A 25,808-nucleotide genomic window follows, 5' to 3' on the forward strand; every position below is an offset into this window, starting at 1 on the left:
TTCAAAAGTCCCCAATTTTAGCTATTCTTACTTTTCCAGTCAAAAGTGCTAAAGTCCGCTTTGAACCCAATTTTTTCACCCAAATGAGATGAAACCCCTCTCAGTCACTCAATATATCATGCAGATCATGCTCATGCAACCATCATATGGTTTTGGTCTTAAAATAATGCTTTGGCACAATTTGGATAGGATGTCTGGCAATTTCAGTCTATCTGGCCTTATCCTCTCAAGATATGGTCAAATTTCCACTTTCCAGTTGAAAATAAGGTAAACCCCACCTTCTGAACACACTGGTCAACTCAAAATCCCAAAATTCCCACAAGATTAGCATGTAGACATCCTACGCGTAGGATGTCTCCTGGCTTGAAATTAAAATTTTTTTTGACAGAAATGCTCTTGATGCTCTGTGGCTCTATCAGAAACACTCACAGTAACTTTTGGACTTCAAAAATCCATCATGGCAAGCAAACCTAAGAAGATATGGATACACAAGCCAACTAGCCCACAAGTGGCAACCACATCAAAAACTAGCATCCACCAGCAAAATCTCGACAACCACGACAAAATTAAACTTGGAATTGACAGTCCAAACAGCAACAAAAACCTAAAGCCAACCAACCCAAGAATAAATGGATTCCAAAGCGCAAATAATTGATCGAGCTAGCCCCAAACTAGCTACAAAGATAACTTGGCAATGGAGATCGAAGCAAGCAACTCGACAATGAGCTCAATAGTCATCCCAACCAAAATACAAGTGGATACCAAGGAGTCACAAACTATGGAAATCAAGCCACCAATGGTACTCCACAAACCAACAATCAAAGAGAGACCGTGTGAGGTTCAAATCCTTTTGTTCAGACCCATGTAGTACAAATAGAGCCTTTCCAGCAAAAGCCACTAAATAATATATTCAATATCCACATCATGCACAAGATATTGTTACCCCATGCATCTCTTCCATTGCAATAGTTAGCCTACATTACATGGCCTTGTATAGACATGATGTTTGCAACCATACACATTGCATAAACCTTCGCATGGGATGACTTACAATGGGAAGGGGGACGTAGCAAGAGTAGTAGTAGTCAATCGCAAGATCATGAGCTACAAGATGATGATAATTCATGTGTATAGTGAATAAAGTGTATTTTTTTTCTTTAAGTTGCTTTTAGTAGACTTTTACATCTTATCAAACGTAATAATGAGCCATATTGATAGATTTTTGACAACCATAATGGTTAGAGTAAGAGTATATATATATGAATATGTAAAATAATTTTGGCTAATTTTTGGTCAAGTAATAAGACATTTTAATATTTTTCTTTAATTTTTAGCTAATAAGGGTTTAAAAATATATAAAAATAACTAGAAGATCCAAAATCGAGGTCTAAAAGCAAATCCAAATTGACAAAGAAGGAGATCCAAGCATGTCAAATTTAAAAAGATTTGGTACAAAATAAATTTTGGGCCAACTTACGACGGATCAAGTTCGCAAAATCGAGAGTTGAGGTTTGGAGCGAGCTTTTTTTAGATATTTTCTCAACGTACTAACCAAATCTAAAGAAAATATCGCTCTAAAAAGAGTTTTTGAATCATACTTCTTTTTTCTCTCCCTTTGCCCTTTCTCTATTTCCTCTCTCGCACTCCCCTTATGTCTCCCACTACCTCTCCCTATCTCTATTTCTCTCTATCTCCCACTCTTTCAAACTCTCTCTCTCTCTCTCTCTCTCTCTCTCTCTCTCAAGCGCATGTAGAGGTGGGTGCTCACCTCTACATGTGCTTGAGAGAGAGAGAGAGAGAGAGAGAGAGAGAGAGAGAGAGAGAGAGAGAGAGAGGATAGAAGATAAGGTGATCGAAATTCACGAGTCCGAAAATTGCTCATAAACCAAGACATGAAGTTCAACCTCATGCTGATATACCTGCTCTCTCCCTCTCTTCCCCCTCTCTCTTTCCCTTCTCTCTCTCTCTCTCTCTCTCTCTCTCTCTCTCTCTCTCTCTCTCCCTCCTATGATCAACTAGTAGACAACAATTCACTCTTTTGACATAGTTGTGTGTGTGTGTGTGTGTGTGTGTGTGTGTGTGTGTGTGTGTGTGAGAGAGAGAGAGAGAGAGAGAGAGAGAGAGAGAGAGAGAGAGAGAGAGATGAAGAGAGGGATAGATAGATAGATTTTAGTATCATCCTCGGAGGACAAATATGACCTATGGGACCAAAGTTACATGTGATGTAGTATGTGTGTGGCTGATGAATGACTCTCGATGCTCCTAAATTGTGGTGATGAGAGTTGCCAAAGGAGAGTTCACACTGTGGTTGGGAGAGAAAAGTATGTAAGTCTAAGTCATGGCTAAAAATGTGAGGGAAGCAAGTTCGAATGTGACCAAAAGCTGAGCACTCTAGTAGTGTGTGGTTCTTAGACTCTCGAACTTGTAGTGAGCATAATGTGCACAATCGATTCAATTCTTCTTCATTTCCCCAACACCTGTCTCGCATCGAAGGGAGTGGTAGCTAAGCCTGGCTGCAATAGTGTGTATCACTCACAAGGGGATAGGTTCAAGCATGTTAGGGTGAGTACAGTTTTCTCTTTCAACAAAGAACATGGTTTGTAGTTGGGGGCAATATGGGTGGTGTAATGTATGAAGCGTAATTGGCAACCAGATTCCTCCCAAGCCGTAATACATTGGCATTGTAGAAAATCTTCATTCACTTGGGAGTCAATTGAGACATCATGTAGCAAGTGTAATGCATCCCATCTCCCAAACCACTTCTAATTTACGTCTTGCATCCATCCCGTGCTCAATATCTTGCTTTTATGCATCTTTTGAACTTTTTTTCTTGCTTTCCATGCAATTGTAGGAGGTCAATGTGAGGGTTTTTAACACTAGTTCTGTAATTGGACACTTAAGTGTCTTGAGACACTAAAGTGTTCTGTTTTTCTACCAAGTTTTGGAAATTTATTTGTCAAGCTAGAAAGAAGTTTTTTACACCTTGTTTCTACCATAGATTAGTTATGAGGGAAAGAAAACACTTGATTTTTCTCCAAAGAAAAATACAATCTCTATGGAGAGAATTTTGGTAAGTTCTAAGACATAAATTTAAGTAGAATTTCACGTTGTTTGGCAAAAAAAAATCCAAAAATTATTATATCTTTTTGTAGAGATGGCCTTTTTTATGTTTATAAAATCCAAGTGTTAGTACTTAGTGTAACAAAACAATGGATTGAACTCCAAAGATAAGTTTTCAAGTCACATGTAAGTTATATACATAATTTCATACTTGCCACGTGCTGAATAAGAGCATAATTTTGGTCTTTCAAAGGTCCCCTCATAAAATTGGTACTATTCTAGTGCAATTTGACAACTACAAATGACTTTATATATTTAAACCAAGAAACTACATATTTTTTGGCTCCCTAACTCGATTAAATCTTGTTGCTTGAACTCTATCTTGAATTCTTTATCGTGCAAAAACTCTTGAAAATCTTGAGTTCTCCATAATAACATTGAAACCAAGGTTTTAAGCACCCCAATTGTGTATGTACCACGTACTTTGATACATTTAGTTGATCTACATGGAAAGTTTGATATTATTTGAGGTTTTGAATGCTTATGTCTCAAGAATGAAAATATGAAAGTTTTCTCTTATGCAATTTTGAGTATTTAAAATGATCCAATAATTGTTGCATACCAAAGCTCTTCTACTTGCCACCTTGAGTGCTCAATGGAAAGGGCAAGCAATGTATCACTTTATAAAACTCACAAATACATCAAAAATATATATTTCTTTGTATACAACGATATGTTTGAAATGACCATATCAAACACATGGAACTTTCCATTATTTTACACACTCCAAAGTCAATTTTTTTGCACATGAAACTTTCAATTATCTATAGAAAAACTGTGGAAGAGTCACCTAAAATTTTTTACAAGGTCGCTTCATTTTTTATTGAGCTTATAAATGCGATTTCTTCAAAGTGTCAATCGCAGTCTTACCATGGTCAACTTGATGAGTATAGTTCTTGATCATGATAGATTCTAAAATGCAAGGTAATATTTTTAAAAGACCCTCTACCTAACATATTTAAGCATATACAGAGGGTTTTCTTAAATAAACCGTCTAATGCAAGTAGCATTTAATTTAAATTTGTTAAAAAAGAACACTTAAAGTGTCCTGTTTTGGTACCAAACTAGTGTTAATGCATCTTTATCGTGTACCGTCACAACCCTTTTCATGCCCATAACCTCAACTGAAAGAGATCTCGAGTCAAGAAGTAGGAGTATATATGGTGTTTGTGTCTCAACTTGGAGAAAGTTTGTAAAAAAACACTTTTGGACATTCTCAAACTCTTTTCAAGTAGACTTTGAGATACTTCCACCCCACACTTCAACTCCATAGAGAGAGAGAGAGAGAGAGAGAGAGAGAGAGAGAGAGAGAGAGAGAGAGAGAGAGAGAGTGGATATAAAAAGGGGAGGGGATAGAGGAAGAGAGAGCTAGAGGTGGGGGGAGAGAGAGAGAGAGAGAAAGAGATAGAGTGAAAATGTTTGAAGAGAGAGAGAGAGAAAGCTTGCTCTAGAAAGCTCACTCCAAAAACTCTTTTTGAGCAAGCTTCCAAAGAGAGTTTTTTTTTAAAAAAAGTTGGTCAATTGAGCAATATCTAAAAAAAGCTCAATCCAAAGCTCGCTCAAAAAGATTACTCCAATCCAATTCCCCAAGCTCGAGGGCAATTAGGGATCAAAAGTCCAAATGATGAGCAGTTTGAGCTGCAGGTGATATCCCATAAGAAATCAAGGCAAAAAAGGTAAGTATGCACTTGCTCGGGGGGTTCAGTATGTGTAAAACTACCATATCACATGCGTTCAAGACATGTTTGTAAAACCCGTTATCTGTGAAGTATGTTAAGAATATAATGTAACATTTTCTTTTAAAATCTATAAGTTTTTCTCAAATTTGAAAAAATAATGCCCTTTTGTATATATTTTTCTGTACGTTTCAAGAACTTTAAATACCCTTCTGTTGAATTCACGTCATAGTTTACATTTTTATTAGGTGACCCCCCGGGTGCACTTGGGATTCTGGCTAATTAAGGCGAGCACTTATAGGAAAAATAGGGCACATTTGTACTTTTTGATAGAGAGAGAGAGAGAGAGAGAGAGAGAGAGAGAGAGAGAGAGAGAGAGAGAGAGAGAGAGAGAGAGAGAGAGAGAGAGAGAGAGAGAGAGAGAGATCTCCTATTTGCGACCCAGAGTGCACTACCGCATTCTTGCCTACCACGGACATTATGGGCTACCACAAGGCACAAGATTTGATAGGTATGCTCATCTAATATCCCTTGACAAATGCATGTAGGCCACACTGCACACAAAAGAAAATCACATTAACCACAATAATCAAATTAAAGATGGATTTTTGGCAAAATGTCAGAGGTCATTAGCGGGCAATCCAAGTCCAAACTCAAAAAAAATTTACCAGTGAACTTCCCATTCTAAGAGTTATCTTGCTGCCATACAATCAAGCTAGGATTAGGGGTGGAGCATGGATCACGATCCATGTTTTCCCACCTTAGAATCGAGAAATATTTCACCTGGTGTCTGCCTGACATGGATCAAGATCCATGTCCTTGGCCATGCTAGAATATGACAAAAAATGACCCACAGTTAGATTAGGGTATGGGAAACTCACCCCTCAAATTTAAGCCAAAATGGACACCTGGAACATGACAAATGACCCACATCTATATCAGGGTATGGGGAACTCACTCCTCAAATGTGAGCCAAAATGGACACCTAAACATAAAAAAACCCTAAATTGTTGAGATTCCAATCTTCAAATGGTCATTCTGACCCAGGACAAGAAAAAGTGATCAAAATCCCAAAAGTGTATAACCAAGGGCTTATGAGACATGTCTAGATTCTTCCCCTCAAGTTTGGTAAACTTTGGGCCCAAAACATGGATCACGATCCATGTACCCCAGCAACAGAGCTGGCAAATTCACAGTCCAATGTGTGTGCAAATGTAATAGTCATCAAGCAATGAAAGAAACAGTTAGCCACAAGAATCAATCAAAGAGGGATCTACATAACAAGATATGGTCAAAGTCAAAAGATTGGGCCATAAACTGGGAATTTGAGCAAACTTAGTAAATATAGATCCAAATTTGAAAAAATTCCACATGTGTGCTAGGATAGGTTATAGGAACATTCCCACCAAGTCTCATCCCAATATATGACCAAACATGGATCACGATCCATGTACCTTTTTAATATCTCAAGACTAAAACCGGTGGTACAGCCCGACTGTGTCGACCCATGGAGGTGCCAGAAGCCCACGCATAGCGAATTGCATGCAAGTGGCAGGGACATTGGGCAAGTAATTGGTGGTGCTAGGGGACAGGTACATTGAGACGGAGCATTTGCTAGTGGAAACTGCGAGGGTTTTTTGCTATCACAGGTGACACGAGTAAGTATAGATATCACAAGCTTGGAAATGGGACGAGGAGTGCTAGATATAGGTGCTATCCGGTTTGTGATATGGGATTTGGGGCAAGATGTCTGTACGACACTCCACTGCCCGGATGTGTATGCCAAATGCGACATGGTACAGGTCATTTGTGGTTCTCAAGACTTGGAAGGCAAAAGGTGCTATGATGTGTATGTCGGTTTGAACGTCAAGATCAGCAGGTGCAGGGCTTTTCATGTGCTTGAGGATATGCGTTTTCTGTTTGTCAATCGAGTCCTCGGGCAAGAGGATTTCCCTTTGATGTTGTCGACATTCATGACGGTTGGCGCTTCTATTGGCAGATATCTTGACACCTTGAAGCTTTTTTAATGATCTTTTGTGGCTATCAAGCTTTGGTGTCGGAGGCACCCTTGTGGAATGATATGAAGGGCTGTTCTCACTATGGCCGAGTGTTGATTGCCTTTGGGTTGCCTCTCGTGGGAATCGCTGTCAAGTCGCAAGTTAACTTTTTTTTAAAAAAATTGCCATGCTCACAAAAAAAAGGTTGGCGGGCTGCAAGTGCTGTCAGTTGCAAGGAAGAGGAGCGCCAAGTGTTTGAGTGCATGGAGGAGGGCCAAGTGGTGGATATGCAGTAGGAGAGCGCCATCTGTTGGGCGGCAGGAGGAATTTCCAGCCTGCTATGCAGAAGGTGGTCATGCAGTGGATAGGAGAGGTTGCCAAGGACCAGGAGGAGAGGTAGCCAGAGTTAGGGGTCAGAGAAGAGTAGTGCGGGATGAAGGTAGATCCGTCATGGCATGAGCAGGTGGAGGATGAAAGCAAGGATTGAGGAGCCCACCAGTGAATAGAGGGACAGGGAGGAGGGACCGGTATTGTAGGGCCACCATAGCCAGCAGGGGCGGGCATGTAGAAGCCAGGTACATGTGAGAAGGAGGGCCGTGAGCACGCTCAGGGGACAGAGAAGGGCGGACCAGAGGTGCAGAGGGCCGTGGGCTGCAGCCCAACAAAAACCAAGGGCTGAGGTTGGATATCGAAGGGGGCTACAGGGTCGCCATGTGACAAGGAGGGCCGACAGAGGGCAGCAAGAGGAGATAATGCAGGATAAGAGAGGGGAGTCGATTGCAGTGGCGGGCCGGTCCAGGGACTTCATAAAAGGGGAGGTGTCAAGGTGGCATGAAAGAGGACAGCATTCGATATACAGTCAAGGGGCTGCCCATAGTGGAGAGCACTAAGGGTTGAGAAGGTGGCGGAGGTTGGCTTGTGAGAGGCCGCCAGGGCAAGGACTTCAGGGGTGAAGGAAAGTGGCCAGGGGCCATCGACGAGAGGTCTCCATCAAGGTGTTGAGGCCGTGACTTACATGTGGGAGGGTTGCAGCCCATCAGTTTGCTTGTTGCGATATATGCCGAGGAAGGAGGAGTCGACTTCAGGGATTGTGCCGAGACATCAAGAGCTTGGGGGAGTTGGCATGATCGAGAGCTAGGGGAAGGTGCTCCATGTGTGGATGAATCCAAAACACTCCAAAAGAATGTATATGATTGTCGCCATAATTGTGTCTAGCTATTGATGATACAGAACGTATCTATGGTTTTTTTTTCATCGTTGGGCTATAATCATCTTGTCCTTCTTGTCTCATGCTTAGCGCGCGTGGTAGCGGTGGTTCCGGGTCTTTTGTGTGTGTGTGTGTGTGTGTGTGCAGAGAGAGAGAGAGAGAGAGAGAGAGAGAGAGAGAGAGAGAGAGAGAGAGAGAGAGAGAGAGAGAGAGAGAGATTGATTGTGGTTGCAGATTGAGTGTGGTTTTGTGTGCGATCGAGGTTTGCAAGGCCTCCTAGTGTGAGTGTGTTTATAGATATGGTTGCGTTGGTTTGTGCGTAAGTAAATGCGATTGTATGTAGCCGAAGTTACTCGTAAGCGAGGCTGTTCAGTGCAAGTTGCAAAAAGTGTGCGTGCGTGTATGTTTTTGAGTGGTTTGGGGTGTTGGGTATCTTCTGGGCTATAGAGAGGCATTGAGTGTGTGTTGTTCCATTTCCCCGATCCCATCAGTGGTGCCCCCACTGAGGATCTACTGATTGCTCCTCGGTGAAGTTTGAAAGCCTGAAGATGATGCATGACATTGACTTGGTGCTTGCTGGAGAAGAAGTGGCTGCGGATTGGTTTTCCGATCTAGAGCTATACCTGTTGCAGTTGAGAATTTGTGGACATGAAGCCAAATTGAAGGCCCTACCATTGGTTCTACAAGGACGAGCGAAAGCCTGGTTTGATCGAAGGGTTGAAGGTTGCAGATCATCAGATCATCAATCGTCCCTGAGCGAGGTTCGCAAGCAGTTTATTGAAGCTTTCCAGAAGCCGATTTCTCCATCGGACTTGGGTGAAAAATTGAGCAAGCTAAAGCAAGATGTAAGTGAAGATTTTGCTTTGTTTTTGGGTAAATTTGAGTCTATTTGGGAGAGACTAGCGGCTGCTACATGTGTGCGAAATGGAGACCACTTCAAGCGAGAGCAGTTTCTAGCATGCTTGCATCCGCGAATCAAAGAGAAGGTCGAGTGTGGTGGTGCAGAGGACTATGCGCAAATCATTTGCTTGGCAAAGGCAAAGAGCAGGAAAGCAAAGAAGAAGCTGGAGATCATGAGTTTGTTGAAGCCGGCAGACTATGGGTATAGCTTGACAATGGAGTTGCGTCATGCCATGAAGCCAAAGGGGAGTTCAAGCGTCAAAGAGGTAGCTGCTTTGCCATTGGTAAGCCATTCTGGTCATTCGTTTCAATTTGTTCCTCCAATAGAAGCACCAATCGTCACGAACATCGACAACATCAAAGGGAAATCCTCTTGCGCGAGGACTTGATTGACAAACAGAAAACGCATATCCTCAAGCACATGAAAATCCCTACACCTGCTGATCTCGATGCCCGAACCGACAAACACATCATAGCACCTTTTGCCTTCCAAGTCTTGAGAACCACAAATGACCTATACCATGTCGCATTTGGCATACACATCTGGGTAGTGGAGTGTCGTACAGACATCCTGTCCCAAATCCCATATCACAACCCCGATAGCACCTGTATCTAGCACTCCTCGTCCCATTTCCAAGCTTGTGATATCTATACTTACTCCTGTCACCTGTGATAGCAAAAAACCCTTAATGCAGTTTCCACTAGCAAATGCTCCATCTCGATGTACATGTCCCCTAGCACCATCAAATACTTGCCCAATGTCCCTGCCACTTGCCTGCAAACCGCTATGCGTGGGCTTCTCGCACCTCCATGGGTCGACACAGCTGGGCCGGACAATCATTGCTGAACCCCTCGTTGAGCATTCATGCTCAACCATAGTATTATTTAGGTATTTAGAAAATTGCATAAGAAGCGAGAGCACGATAGCATAATAAGAGGCTATATCTAGTAGAACTCTATAGATAGATAGAGAGGGAGATCATAACAACTGCATAAACCCCCCTGATCAAATGGAAAGCCTCAAGCTTCCCCAAGTGTGATGCAAAATCCATGGGATCAAATATATGGCATTGAGCACAGGCATCTGTCTCTAGTACATGCATAATTAGCCATTCTTTTGCACCTGTAAGCCCAAAAATCAACCTCTCGTGAAACTTGACATAACATCGATCTTCAACCTATATCCATACACTCACTTCATATACAAAACAAGCCTGTAAACCAACCTGTGAAGAATCTGCACCATACACCATCAGTCTCTCACCTGCTAGAGAGCTCTTCATAGCAGACCCCTCATCAAAAAAGCCTGGCAACCGACACAAAGACCCGTAGAGCAACCTTCAACACCATATGTATCCATAGCATAGCATAAAGTAGCAATACACTGCAATTTGCCTCCACCTGCTGCATATCCAAGCCTACATGTTTTCCAAGCATACCCTCTATTGTAGGTCCTTCTAATGGTATGCATTCTATACCTGATTCACTATGCAAATCTTCGTGCACCATAACCTGTGATGCTTCATCTTCAACCAATTCATGCGAGAGAAAATTGGATTGCTCGACCACATCTGCCTGCTCTTCAAGGACTTCATCTACAACCACATCATCTGCTAAGAAAGAAAGAAAGCCATGATCTATTACCTCATTTTTTGATAGGTCGACATCATCAACACCTTGTGGAATGCACTGCGGCTCTTTAATACAATTGGTAGGGCAAGGTTGCCCAACCCCCTGGCTAGCTTCTTTCTGCACAGCTTCGACCATCGCTTTGCCAACACCTTCAAACTTGTCCTGTGAGCTCTGACCCATAGCTTCCTTTGAGTCTTCATGCATACACACTTCGACCAAGACCGCATCCTTGCTAGCCGGGCTAACAAACACGCTTGTACAGTGTCATATTGGTGGATATCTTGACACGTTGAAGTGTTTTTTATGCTCTTTTGTGGCTATCAAGCTTTGGTATCGGAGGCGCACTTGTGAAATGATATGAAGGGCTGTTCTCACTATGGCCGAATGTCGATTACGTTCGGGTTTCCTCTCGTGAATGGCCGCCAAGTCGCAAGTTAACTTTTTTTTAAAAAAATTGCGATGCTCACAAAAAAAAAAGGTTGGCGGGCTGCAGTTGCTGTCAGTTGGAAGGAAGAGGAGCGCCAAGTGTTTGAGTGCATGGGGCAGGGCCAAGTGGTGGATATGCAGTAGGAGAGCGCCATCTGTTGGGCGGCAGGAGGGATTGCCACCCCGCTATGCAGGAGGTGGCCATGTAGTGGATAGGAGAGGTCGCCAAGGACCGGGAGGGGAGGTAGCCAGAGTTAGGGGCCGGAGAAGAGCAGTGCGGGATGAAGGTAGAGCAGTCATGACATGAGCAGGTGGAGGATGAAAGCAAGGATTGAGGAGCCCGCCAGTGAATAGAGGGAAAGGGAGGAGGGCCCAGTATTGCAGGGCCACCATAGCCAGCAGGGGCGGGTGTGTAGAAGCCGGGTACATGTGAGAAGGAGGGCCGTGAGCAGGCTCGGGGGACAGAGAAGGGCGGACCAGAGGTGCAGAGGGCCATGGGTTGCAGCCCAACAAAAACCAAGGGCTGGGGTTGAATATCAAAGGGGGCTGCAGGGTCGCCATGTGAGGAGGGCCAATAGAGGGCATGCAAGAGGAGATAATGCAGGATAAGAGGGGGGAGTCGATTGCAGTGGTGGGCAGGTCCAGGGACTTCATGAAAGGGGAGGTGTCAAGGTGGCATGAAACAGGATAGCATTCGATATACAGTCAAGGCGTTGGCCATAGTGGAGAGTGCCAAGGGTTGAGAAGGTGGCGGAGGTTGGCTTGTGAGAGGCAGCCAGGGAAAGGACTTCAAGGGTGAAGGAAAGTGGCGAGGGTTCATCGACGAGAGGTTGCCATCAAGGTGCTGAGGCCGCAACTTACATGTGGGAGGGCTGCAGCCCATCATTTTCTTGCTGCCATATATGCCGAGTAAGGAGGAGTCAACTTCAGGGATTGTGCCGAGACATGAAGAGCTTGGGGGAGTTGGCATGATCGAGAGCTAAGGGAAGGTGCTCCATGTGTGGATGAAGCCAAAACACCCCAAAAAAATGCATATGATCGTTGCCATAATTGTGTCTAGCTATTGATGATAGAGAACGTATCTATGGTTTTGTTTTTCATGGTTGGGCTATAATCACCTTGTCCATCTTGTCTCATGCATAGCGCCCGTGGTAGCGGTGGCTCCGGGTCTTTTGTGGTGTGTGCAGAGACAGAGACAGAGAGAGAGAGAGAGAGAGAGAGAGAGAGAGAGAGAGAGAGAGAGAGAGAGAGAGAGAGAGAGAGAGAGAGAGAGAGAGAGAGAGAGAGAGAGATATTGATTGCATGTGGTTGCAGATTGAGTGTGGTTTTGTGTGCGGTCGAGGTTTGCAAGGCCTCCCGGTGTGAGTGAGATATGGGTGCATTGGTGTGTGTGTGAGTAAATGCGATTATGTGTAGCTGAAGTTATTCGTAAGCGAGGCTGCTGAGTGCAAGTTTCAGAAAGTGTGCATGCGTGTGTTTCTGAGTGGTTTGGGGTGTTGGGTATCTGCTGAGCTATAGAGAGGCATCGAGTGTGTGTCCTGTGTGTTGTTCCATTTCCCCCATCCCACCGGTCCCACATGCCATTTAACTCTTAAGCATGCTAAACCAAATGGTGGAGAGATAACTCCAAAATGTGTTCCAACATGGATAGCGATCCAAGGGTACATGGATAGCAATCCATGTACCCTTGACCCAAATTTGACCTATTCTAGTTTTCCCTGGTGCCTATAGTTGTCCTAGACACATTGGTGAAGTTTTATCAAATTTGGAATTATTTTGCTCAAGTTGTGCTCATTTTTCATTTTATGGTCAAGTTCGCGTTATTTTGACTTTTTTGACAATTTTTGATCAACTTCTAGGCACTAAATAGCTGAAAGTTTTGTAGCAAGATGTCTCTCAGATGTCCTCAAAAGGAGTGAGAGGTAGCACCTTATGAGATAATTGACATCTCATCAAATCAAAATCTCATATCACGGATCAAGAGCTTGAGAAAATACTCGCTAATATATTCATAGGCAAGTTCTAAGCGGTTGATGGCACAAAAGTAAAGGCCACAATCTTCCCAAAAGGTCTATAAACACTTCATCAAAAACTTAAAGTCATAGACAGAGCAAGGTGCTTGCAACTCAATAGCTTCTTCAGACTAACTCCATGGGGGATGGACTTCCAAAGATCCCATGAGGTCATGAGCTCCATACAATACAGTGCACAAGCTACATAATCTGACAAAGATGGATTTATAGCAAGAGTAAAGATCACTAGTGATTTGATATGCCAAGTGCTCCATTTACCAACATGAAGCTACAACCTATTGTTAAAGACTAAGGCCATATATAACAACAATGCATTCATCATGATAACAATAATGCATTCATCAAGCATCAAGGCACAAGATCACATACAAGGATTTTTGAAGACTAAGGCCATACATAACAACAAGGCATTCATCAAGCATCAAAGGCACAAGCTCACATACATGGATTTAATCTATTCAAAGATAGATTTTCCCTTGCAACAACTGATGTCACAAAACTTAAAAATACAAAATCCATTGCGCTACACAGAACCCCTACTACATGTGGCAGTGGTGATGGCCATTGGGTTGGCACTGGGTTGGTAGAGAAAAGAGTGATCAAATGTAATCTTGGCAGATACATCCTTGACAACCTAGTGAAGGCTAACCTGAAGAGCAATGATAAAAATAATACATACATGAATACAAGACTTATGCCAGAATTTCCTATCAAGCCCTAGGGATGATTGAAGATATTCCTCAAGCTAAATTTTAGCTTAACCTCTTACACAAGGCCAAGCATGCAATAAACGTGGTGAGTAGTTCATCAACAACTCCTACAAAGAGAAGAACACGAGGTCAAAGCTCCAGAGCACCAACCCCTAATAGTGAGGCTACTAAATCTGATTTTGAGCCTCAATGCACGACATGGACAAAGGAAGATGTGCCATCAAAGTATCATTCCTCAGAAGAGGAAGAAGTATAAGTACCATTGATCAAGAAAAAACCTCAATAAAACATATCAAATTCCAAAATATCAAATTCAAAGATCAATAGAGGAAGCACAATGGCTTAGAGAGGAACACCAAGTAAAGATATGAGACGAGAAAAAGAAAGTGGAGGAAACTCAATGAGATGCATGTCTATCAGATGATTATGATGTTGAGCTAGATAGAAAGCTCGAGAAACTTAAACAGGAAAGATGCCAAGAAGCTCAAGTGGAGATCAAGCTGGCAATCTCCTCACATCAATGAGTCCATGAAGTGCTCAATAGAAAAGCTGAAGAGAGAGCTGAGGAAGAGTCTAAGCGGTATAAAATTGATTTAGATTCACCAATGGACTCTTTGTAGCCGATAGTCCTACCATGAATAATCTCTAAAAGATATTGTGAAAACAAGGAAAGATATAACCTCCAAAGCAGCCATCTCCTCCTCCTACTAATCACAAGAGAAAAAAGAGTCACAAACTGAAAGACAAGATCAAAACTACAAGGAAGAACAATGAGATCTTGAGGAGACAAGAATATCCTCCAAAGACAGATCAGATTATAGAAACTTATCAAAAAAGAAAGACTCAAGCAAAAAGAGAGGTGTCGTTTCCAATCCAAGCTAATGCGGCGACAGCTGAGAGAGTTCTTGAAGAGTTTCATCTTAAATAACATCTAGAGATGATTGAACTCTAGTTTAAATCCCAAAAGGTGATCACCTAGTTTTGAGTATAGGATGTTGAAGATGCCAAGGTAGATACACACAAAGAAAATCAAGATATAGAACAGCTTAAGCAGTAATTTTTCAATCTACAAATAGAGAAGGAACAACTCCAAGCCGCTCTAAAGAGAGAGAAGGAAGATATTGGAAGCATCTATAAAGATTTAGAGAAGCAATTCGAAGCAAATATAGAGATCTAGGTGTAGCAACAAGCACTGGAAGAGGCTAAATGATGGGGAAAAGAAAATACTCCAAGTTATGGAAATCCTATGATGTAGTCAAGAAAACCCTCTCCACCCTCCTGTCAATTTAAAATGTGCCTACCCCTACCTCTACATCATAGTCATCCACGGCAAATGCTGATGAAAGCAAAGCTTTGAAAGTGAAGCTTGAGTAGGAGAATCTATATTGGAAAATCCCAAAGAGAACAACATATTAAAGATCTTCAAGAGTAGTTGGATAAGGCAAAAGTAGACCTTAGTGGTCAAGCGAAGATGCACACCAAGGAGTTACAGGCCAAAGAAGTGGAATTAAATTCTCTCTAGACAAAGGCCATTGTACCAATCATCCAGAGACACTAGCTGGTATAGTTTAAAAGTATTGACATGTCCCAAGTGACCCTACCAACTACATCATCAAGAGAAGGGATGCGGGAGCTCAAAGAAGAGAAAGATTCTATGGATTGTTGAGATGGAGGGAGAGAGAGGGAGAGAAACAAGACAAGAGACACACCATGTACACTCCCAAAGGCTGATTCTTATTGAAACCAAGTTGAGTAGAGTGAGCCATCTATAGCTCTAACACCCCCACTCAAACAAATTTCTCTAGCTTTGGATGAAAAAACTTGGGGAGTACATGGGAAAAACCAAATCCCCTATATAAATCTAAAAGTATGAACTAGAAGTAATGTTGTGAAAGTGCATTGTGTATCTATGTATAAATATAAAATTGATGAAGAAGTCACAGTGTGTAAGTCATGTGGAGTGTGCAAGGTGCATGATATTTCTAGGATCACTTTGTCATATCCTGGCTATAACAAGATCAGGACCTTGAGCCACTCGCTCCACTCTATCATATGTTGCAATAGGAAAAATTGGTTGCACCACTAGTGGCTTAACATGAGTCATACCTTGCTCCCACCATTTTTAAATATCTTTTATCTTGGCCTTGGCAATTTCCACCACTGTTTCAAATGTAGCAGGATTCTCTTAATTAACCTTCTCTCTTAAACATGGATGCAAACATCCATAAGCTGCCATACTTTGAAGAAATCCCCTAGAGGTATTTGGGATGTTGCCTCTAATTGCACCAAAAGTCCTCTGAAGTGTTGCAAAAACTCCTAAAAGTTAGCATGGACATCTTTTTGCAAACCTCTTAAACTTTGTTGTTGCTTCCATCGTTGTTAGTCTCTTTCCAAATTACCTATCAAAAATTTTCTGCTTCACATGCTCCCATGTTTGATTTTTTCTTCCTTCAAACCTTCAAACCACTCACAAGCTTCCCCTTTTAGTGCAAGAGGAAATACATGAAACTTTGCTTCATCAGTTACAATGTGCATAACAAGGGTATGCCACTCAAAGTCATCAATCTAGTCCTTCACATCCTCCTTCCCTATAAACATTGGCCTACTATAAGCCATCTCTTCAGAGTTTCTTCTCCCTTTTGTGAGTAATCCCACAAAAGTTGAAGTCTTGTGCTTCCACCACACCACCACTTTTCTTCAAGAATTTTCAAGCTTCACAAAAATTGGTTACACAACTGGCAAATCTTTGCTCCCAGTGGGATCGTAGAAGGATGATGGCGCAAAATAAATTGTGTGCACACTCACACACCCTCACACCTTAAAAAAACACAAGAAATTAACTTAATTTCCTCACTTCACATACATCTACTCAAGAGCTCAAAGAAAATACTCCCCCCAAACCCAATTCAAGCTCCAAACGTCTCGACCTACAAGCCCTTGCCAGCCCGCAGACACTACAAGGTGAGTCAAGCTAATCAAGGTTTGCAATCCCACTAAATGGAAACCAAAAGACACAAGAAAAAAAAAATCAAAAACTCAAAAACTTCAACCACAAAATTCCTCTTTCAAACCATTGAAAAAGCTTCATTAAACTCCACTATGTTGGACTCTTTGGTGTAGCCTCAACCCTAATGGCACTAATACAGAGTCATATACCCTTGCAAAAAGCCACACCTTTTTTCCTCAATTACTCAGATACTCACATCCATGGAAACATCAAAACATCCATAGACACTCTCACGTGAAAAATTGAAGAGAAGAAACTGTCATTCGCTTCTCCACACACTCGAAAACAGAATGCAAACAAGAAGGGATTACATAGGACCACCTATAGTAACCATTCTTCCTCCTTCACACAAAGAGGTGAAAGTGCTGATTCTCAACTCCAAACGCAATCCTCCAACCTGGAAGCTCACCGCACCACGAGTGATGTGGTAATTATAAGCCATTTCACACTATTGTTTACCGTTTTAGGGTCAGTTTTGACCCTCAATGTGCATTTTTGCAGGATAAATACCAAACAAACTCCAAAATCAACAAAATTTAGTAGTGTTGATCCTTCATAGCCAAAAATTCTATTTTTGGCCACCTCTAAGGTGGTTAGTGAATCATTGCATATCGAGCATCATAAATAGATAGGCACCACACGTATCAAACTTTCGGGGTGGGATGAGAGAACCCACACTTCCCACTTGCATTATTTTATTTAAGAAAGATCAATCACATTCCCTAGAGCCAGAAGAAGCCACTTGGAACTACATCTAAGGCTTCAACATTGTGTCCAGGCATGTACATGTGTCTGACTGTCTGCACGCGAGCCAGACGAAGCCACTTGGAACTACATCTAAGGCTTCAACATTGTGTCCAGGCATGTACATGTGTCTGACTGTCTGCACGCGAGCCTGACTATTTACAATGTGTACATGGTGCATCATCTTTAACACCCAAAACCACATTGTGAAGCTTCCAAATGCATGCAATTACTTTTTTTTGTACAAATGCCCATGCATATACACACTACTCTATACACACAAAAGTTGTCTATCACTGGCATCAAAGATAATAAGCACACTTAACATCTGTGATGGATTTTTTGTAACTTTTTTGCATTTTTGTTTCATGGGGTGGTTGACCATCTTGTCCCAATGCCATGAATGTTATGTTACAAAATTTTAGGTTTAGAAGTGTCCCCTTGGGTGAAATTTTGGAATTTGGAAGCACCACTACATTTTTTGGTTTTGAAAACAAAGTGAAAGTGATTTTTGAGCTTTTTGTGGATTTAGGGGTGTGACGCAACATGCGTAGGGGTCTATGATGAAAAATGGAAGTTAAACTAGTTTTGGGCCTAAAGATAATAAGCACGCTCATTATCTAACCTTGAAAACATTTGACAAAATTCAATTCTAATGATCTACATTTGTCTTATAGGCCTCGTAAGTAGCCCTTAATTAGCCCCTTTTTGAAAATTTTTTGGTCCCTTTGAGAAATTCTTTCCACTTGGTCCTCTGACTTTGGTGCTTTTCCCCCGACCCTTAGCAGTGGTCATGTTCTTCAATCTTGAGGTTATGAGCATGTCCCACATGTTGTAAGGATGTACCCTATCTCATTCAGAGTTGATTTGTAGTCGTATGTCAAAAATGACACTTCATCACCATCCAAGTCATTTTCCATTGCAATTTTCCACAAATTGTGTTTTCCTTTATTTCCACTGAGGTACATTGGTTATAACCCCTATGGAGCAGCCTCCTATGAAGTCAAAAGTTGATTTTGACAATGGGAAAATTTCGGGCTTATTATCTATAGACCCCTTTGGACCCCAATGAAAGGTTCATCTAAGCTTGTGGGATTGTTCTATATGCTTATGCTATGGAGCCCTTTGATTTTGGTCAACTTTGGTATACTGAGCTAATGACTACAGCCAATTTTGCATTTGTCTTTTCCCGAGAAGGTTGTGCTAAAGTAGGGTTTTTCTAAGCTACCCTGATATCACACGCATGTTCAAGCATGCTTATTAGTAGGTAAGTAACTCACCCCTTATGTTTCATGCGAGACTGTGTAGCATGGAAGTGGCTAGAAGTTCAAAAAGGTGCCTCAAAAAGAAGTCCCGAGAGCTCTTGTCAAAAGTCACTAGTGAGGATAAGATCCTATTTGGACTACTTGGACTATGCATACTTGAGCTTTCCTACTCACTTTCTCTCATACCCCCCAGTTAATCCTAATAGATTGTGAAGTATACTTTTCTTTCCAAAATTTCTTTGTTTGGATTCGGATTGCCCCTTTTCTGAAGATTTTTCAAAATCAGGCTCTGTGGGTTTAATTTAGGCCTCCCATCATCATCATCAGAATTGAACCAAATTTGATATGCATGATCATCATGGATTCTTGATCCTTGTCATATCTTTTATTTGTCAATCTAAGCCTACTTGATATTCATATCTTATTTCTAACCCTTTTTATATCAAAATGAAATTACAAAACCAATCTAAAAAGTAGAAGTTCAATCCAACAATTACAAAACACACACAGATAATGTACTTGGCCATATTTTGTGGATTTCTCCATTTTGATCACTTTTTGGTCAAAACACACACAAAAAGAGTAAAAATTATTTAAAAATTTGTCTTTTTAGACGATATTCATACTATTTACAAACATGTAGGGGTTATCACATTACATTTTTTCCATTTTCTTTACTTAGAAGGGCATCTTTAGAGAAAAAATTACACATTAACACACGAACACTTCAAATGTTGTCCTTTCTCTAGCAGATTTTATCTACTTAGATCTGCATTTAGAATGCCTCCTACCTCGTAATTTAAGTCATGTGAAACAATAGTGTGTTGTCCAAGTAGTATTGTGCATGGGTTGATATGTCATGTCTATCATACCAACCAGATCCTGATTGGATTTACCAAGTCGATGATGTCAATGCATTCCAAGTGCCTATGTTGTGCAAGAGAAGGGTCTTGAGTAAATTGCTCAGGGGTTTCTAATGTCGAGCCTTCTGCTAATTAATTCTCTTGAGGAAGATCTTGGAGTATTTGAGATTGTTCCTTGATAGTCCTTAAAAAACAACCATCTTTCTTTGCTTAATCAATCTATTGAGAGATTGGTTATTGTTGTAGTGACAAAGTTGGGGGTTGTTGAAGCCTTGGAACCCACTTGTAAACCACCTTGCTTGGTTTCTTTGATGCTAGCTTGCTCTTTGGCACCCACACTCACTTAGTCTATGGTGGTTACATTTTCTTTTGGGTTGTGGAGCCAATTTTGGAGTAATGATGCTTTCAACTGTTCACCTTTGAGTGTCAGTTCCAAAACTCTTGTGTATGAATCTTAAAAAAATTTATATATTTGCATCCATGGAACTCCTACTACCATATATTCATGCATGCTCATTTGAAATGCAAATAAATAATTGTGGACAAGAAAACCCGTGCACAAAGATATTGAGTTTGATCATTCCCAAGGTTTGAATAGATTCTTTATGGAGTGTTTATGGCCTTGTAATACTCCAAAGGTTGGGTGGTTACCTTTTTTCAAGTGGAATAACTTACTATATCTACTAAAACCTTGACATTGAACCCCTATTTGGGGATTATTTTTATCCTCATTTCAAGACCATGTGGGTGAAAGCATGTTAACGTGCACGCTTTTTGTGCTAGTTAGCATTTTCAAAATAGCACATCTTACAATAATTGGGCATCCCGTAAAATTTTTACAAATAAAATCAAAATTTGTCAAAGGTTGTACATTTGGATCCCTTGTTTCAAGAGCTTTCTACTGATATATCATACGTCATACATCTTGGAGATGTAGCTCATGTTGTTGTTGTAGTTAGCATATGTCAAAATTGTGCTAGTTAGCATTGTCCGAAACATCAAACTCAGTGCCACATCAACATCATTTTATCCATGTAGGCATTCATCATCTATCTCTACCTCATCTTCTGATAAAGTCTTAGTGAAATGTAGAGCTTTAACATGAAATACATCAATTGCCATGATTTTTGGGACTCGTCGCATTATCGCTTTTCCCTTCAAAACCCAAATGCAAGACTCTTTCTTAGCCTCTTCCACAACCTATTGGCACTTCATCTGCGTTATTTCACTGCATCGATTATTTCTAAGAGATCATTAATTAGTGTCTTTTCATGTATTTTTGCAATCAATGGAGAGTGGGAATGGGGGAACACGCCCGACACAAACACAAGGGCCTCTCTATAGCTCAGGGTATCCGTAGAACCCCTATCCTCTCGGAAAACACCTTTAGAAACACACTTCTCGCTAGCAGACCACCGCCTGCCCAATTTCCATTGCTCACACACACTCAAAAAATCCACCCCACAACACACAACTGCTACCATGGTCTATCTCCACCCTTTCACATGCACACAACCGCTCAATCTCACTCTCTCACACAAAGCACCGCGGGTGGGGGGGGGGGGGGGGCGCACACACATCCACACTACTGGCACCGAGGGGAAACACCAGAGCAGGAGAAAGAGAAGGGGGGGAGGGGGAACGATAGCAAGAGAAACACAATAGAGGCTTCACCTCTTGCTCAAACACTCTTTACAGCTCATCTACATCAGACAATGCACCCACATGGTTGTTGGCCAAGAAACACGCACTTGTGGATTTGCAAGCACACACCTTTGCACAACAAAGCCAACCCAAGGACTCATACACACTCTCTATCTTGGCTCTTTGCATGCTCACCGGCTCAAGGCCCTAGCAAGAAGCCCAGTCTAGCAAAAAACATAAAAAAGGCTCAAAAATGGTTTATATAGGGGTGTCCCTTTCAATTTGGGCATCTGGCCTCTGATTGGTCGACTGCATTCATATTTGGTAACTTTGGGGAGGAGGTAGCCGCCTCTGCTCTCTTTCTCTTCCTTTTTCACTTGAGGGGGGGGCATTAGCGATGTCGCTATTGCCCCTAGGCATTTTTTATTTTTTCCTTTTTTCTCCTTTATTTTTTACCCCTTGGGGAGCTTAGCCTTGCACTCTCCTTTGACTTACTTCTGACCGCCTTTGTCCGGCTTCCACCTGCCCTTTCTCTTTGTTTCTCTCTCCTCATTTTCTCCCTTTTGGTCCTGGCCTCCCTCCTTGCCTTCACCTTTGCTCGGACGGCCTTGGAATGGCCTTGTACACATGGCGGCCCTCTCTCGGTTGCTCTTTGAAATGGCCTCCCTTTGCACTTGCCCCGGCTTGGGCGCCCTTGGAATGAGCTTACTTGGCGGCCCTTGAAACCTCTCTCTCTCTCTCTCTCTCTCTCTCTCTCTCTCTCTCTCTCTCTCTCTCTCTCTCTCTCTCTCTCTCTCTCTCTCTCTCTCTCTCTCTCTCTCTCTCTCTCTCTCTCTCTCTCGTCCCTTTGTCATCTATCACAGGACCCTCCCCATATGAGCAATATCGACATCGCTATTGGGGGTGCACCTTGCCTTCAAAAGATTGGGCGGCCTTCACGGGCGTGGGAACCCATGTCATCACTAGCCAGCCATGTCATCCCTGTACATGCCACCACAATGCTCCACAAGCGGGTGCGTGCACCACTGGCACCGCCACCAGAGACCAAAACCACCTTGTTGCGCCACCCCATAGAGCCACCACAACCAACGCCATGGCCAGAACTCGACCACGCTAGGAGTCTCCTCTCTCCCTCTTGTGTGTTCTCAATACGGGTCAGGTCCTCCCCTATATACCCCATATTCCAACCTCGTGCTCCCGCTTATGGGTTTAACTAGCGCCACGTGGAGGCCTGTGGCACCATGGCCTCTTAAGCCCACAAAAAACCCCCAAAAAACATATATAACACCTCCTTTTTGGGCTTCCTTCCCTTGGCTTCTGTGTGCTCCCCGGAGGTCGAAATCTTGAGATGCCAAGTTGTGGCAAATCTTCACTGAGTCAGTGTTGGGCCGTGCCAACTTCACCATCTCCTAACTCCTTTGAGCTTGTTATCTAATGCCAAAAAAATGAGAAAAATCATCTGCATGCACCTTCAAAAAGAACTCCCAAACTTTGACCTATGGTACCTCATTGATCGGGCACCCAATTGGCATGCAGTCAGTTCCTACCATCTCAACATGATGCATACTATCACCGAGAAGCTTGGCGAGGCCAAAAGACACTAGATGGTGCATCCTCCAATGCGGGAAAGTGGGCTCAAACCTAGCCCCCATCCAAACTTCGACAGCTCATATCATGCACACTGTGAGTCCGATCATTGATCTGAAAAGACCGACAGGCTCCAAAAATTGAGCACTTTAGCCCTATCACTTCACATCCACTTCTCCCACCTAGTCGCACATGTCCATCCCATCAGGAATCTGCAACCACCTTCACCTTCAAACTAGCATATCTCTCTCTGCATAGCTCCATTTGATTAGCCATCTAGACCAGCATGGAAAACACACTCGAGACCACATTCTAGCACATAAAATCTACATCTTGGGCATAGAAGACCATCAGCCTGCTTAGCTCTTTGCAGCAGAACCTTGACCTAAAAAACCACATTAGGCGTACATTTCCATAGCCACTGGGCTGCCCAGGACCTTTGTCCCTGCCTTAGCCTTCTGCATTGCACCTCCCTTTAGTCTTTTCCTGGCACATACCACTTTCTAGCTCGAACCAACTTTGGCTGAACCAACGACATCCACTTATTTAGTTTTTTGGGATTTTTCCATCGTAGGTGGCGAGCTTAGCTACCCCACTTGGTGTTAACGGGTTGCCGCCGCGACAGACATCTGTACCATAGCTATCTGGCACTAACACATTTCAATACTCATGGAAGAAACTCAGGATGGGACACGGAGAATCTTTGAGGTTGTCAATCTCAAGAAGTGAACCTACAAAACTATGCAATTGACTACTTTAGAAAATCTATCACTCTCTAGTCCGGAAATCTACCTATGTCTAGTCTCGCCTCTCTAGGTCACCACGCCATTTCAACATCCAAACAAAGTTGGAATGCAATGAAACTTAAGGAGGAGTATTACAACACCTATGGGCACAATCTTACCAAATTCTACGATCATAAGAGGAGGTACAAAAATCACATTCCGTCCCAAAAAAATGTGCAAAAAACCATCCCAAAAATGTGCAGTTTTTTGTTGAAAACTATTCAAAAAGGTAGCTCTATGGCTTAGAAACTCTCTTCCAAGGAAGAATCTTGTCATGAATGTCTCTTTGAAAGTTTTCATGTAGTGTGAAGGCAAAAACATGACTCGTGCATACAACCCCATGATTATGTTTCTGCTTGGAACTTTAGTTTCCATATTCCATTACAACCCTCTAGTTCCTTCCACAAATAATTGCCAGGGGTGCTCAGTTGCTTCGATATCTTCAAACACTATGATGCATGTAGCTAGCATTTTGGCAATCTTTACAAGCATCTGGGATGCGAGATCTGGAACCTCCTTTATTTTGATTGATGACTCCATTGAGTGTGCAAACCATATATATCTCTGAGGGGGAAATATTATTAGCTGGTTTTGTTATTATTGGGTAGTTGAGCACTGTACTTTTGCTTTTCCATGAATAGAAACTATCCCAGGATCACCTTTTGTTAATGTTCAACAGGTTGGGTCAATCATGAGATTTTGTGGGGCATTTGTGTAATATGTTTCATCTGTCGGGTGCTTTTCACACCATGGTTTCCTCCATAGGGGTTGGTTATCAATGATGGTTTGAACTTGTGTAGCAACTACAAGAACATTCTTATAATCCCCTTTGTGATTGGGATCTAGGGGGTAGGCATCATTTCCTTTTCCATAAGAAAGCTTCCTATCTCATTAGTGAAGGAGAAATCATTTCATGCTCCAGATTCTCTCACAACCTCGTCAGGTGTAATCATGAGAAGAGCAGCTGATTCTAACACCTTGATTTTGTATTGCAGATACTCTTTGTGTGAAGGATTATACACTTCCAAGATCCACCGTTGAATTTCTTCTCTAGCAATTTTGGCAATTTGTATATCGGCTGGATCTTCAAAGTTAGGCAATGATGTTTTTGTGCTAGTACTGGGCATCTCGGTATGTGGAAAGTCATGTGTTGTCTGTCCTTGTCCTATTGTTTGAGAGACTTCTACAGGAGCTGGTTGGGTTTTAATGGCCTTAATGGCTAGGTATTTCTATTGCAATGCCGCCTAATGTGTTATGCTTTGAGTAGCCAAGGCCTCCTTTGCCTTGGCCAGTTGGTCAATTGTTCTTGGAGCTGTGCAGTCTCCTCATCCTTTTCTTTCTATATTGCTTTATGCCCTGCTATCAAGATTTGTCAATCATATTTCTCTTGAGCTAGGAAAGCCTTGAGATCCTTTAGTTCTTGTGTCAGTGAAGGTGGTTGTGTTGACGTACTTGCCGGTGTTGGTGTCTCTTGCATGGCTAAGAGCTGCGTAAGTGTTTTACTCACGACTGTATATGATTCTCCCATTTTGGTGTTCTTTTGCTTTTCTTTGGCTAACTCTTCCTCTAGGTTATGTTGCTCTACTTGCAAATTTGTATTTACCTCATTAAAAGCTTGAACTTCCTTGTAGTAATACGCAACATTTTCTTGTTCCCTCTGCACTTTCAACTAGAGTTGTGTTTGCACAGTTTGAAATCCTTAGATCTTTTGTTGGAGTGCCAGATTGTCCTTAACTTATTTAGCAGCCTCTCTCTTGGTATGCTCTAGCTCCAAGTCATGCAGGTTGTACAGTGTTCTTTGACATTGAAATTGTAGCTTGATTCATTCCAAATGTGCATCAATGTCAAAGGAATTGATCAAGTGAGTCCCTTCATCTACCATTGCCTATGAACGGGGCAACTTGGGATTTTATTGTGTCCCTTGAGGTTGGGCAGAGGTGCCAACTTCTATTTTGTTTGTTTCTTCCACTATCTTACCTTTATCATGTTGTGCTTCAGGTGCAATTGAAGTTTGTTTGATCTCTTGATCTTTTGCTTTCTTCATAATTTGAGATGTATGTGTTGTTGGTGACGCTTTATCTGTTTTTTGCTTGGGCATATCTATTGTGTTCTCTTCCTATTCATTCTCAACTGCCTAGTTAGTTGATTCTTGAGTAGGAGACAGGGATTTCATTAACGTGTTTGCAAATACGTTAACACATTAATAACTTGT

General features: G+C 42.1%; 1 pseudogene; it reads right to left on the reverse strand.

The window, feature by feature from the left end:
- Window positions 1-9,845: 9,845 nt before the first annotated feature.
- Window positions 9,846-10,712, reverse strand: LOC147419039 (uncharacterized; annotated as a pseudogene).
- Window positions 10,713-25,808: the final 15,096 nt, after the last annotated feature.

This window comes from Adiantum capillus-veneris, chromosome 29, assembly GCF_014529385.1.
Source record: "Adiantum capillus-veneris isolate H3 chromosome 29, ASM1452938v2, whole genome shotgun sequence".
Lineage (NCBI taxonomy): Eukaryota > Viridiplantae > Streptophyta > Polypodiopsida > Polypodiales > Pteridaceae > Adiantum > Adiantum capillus-veneris.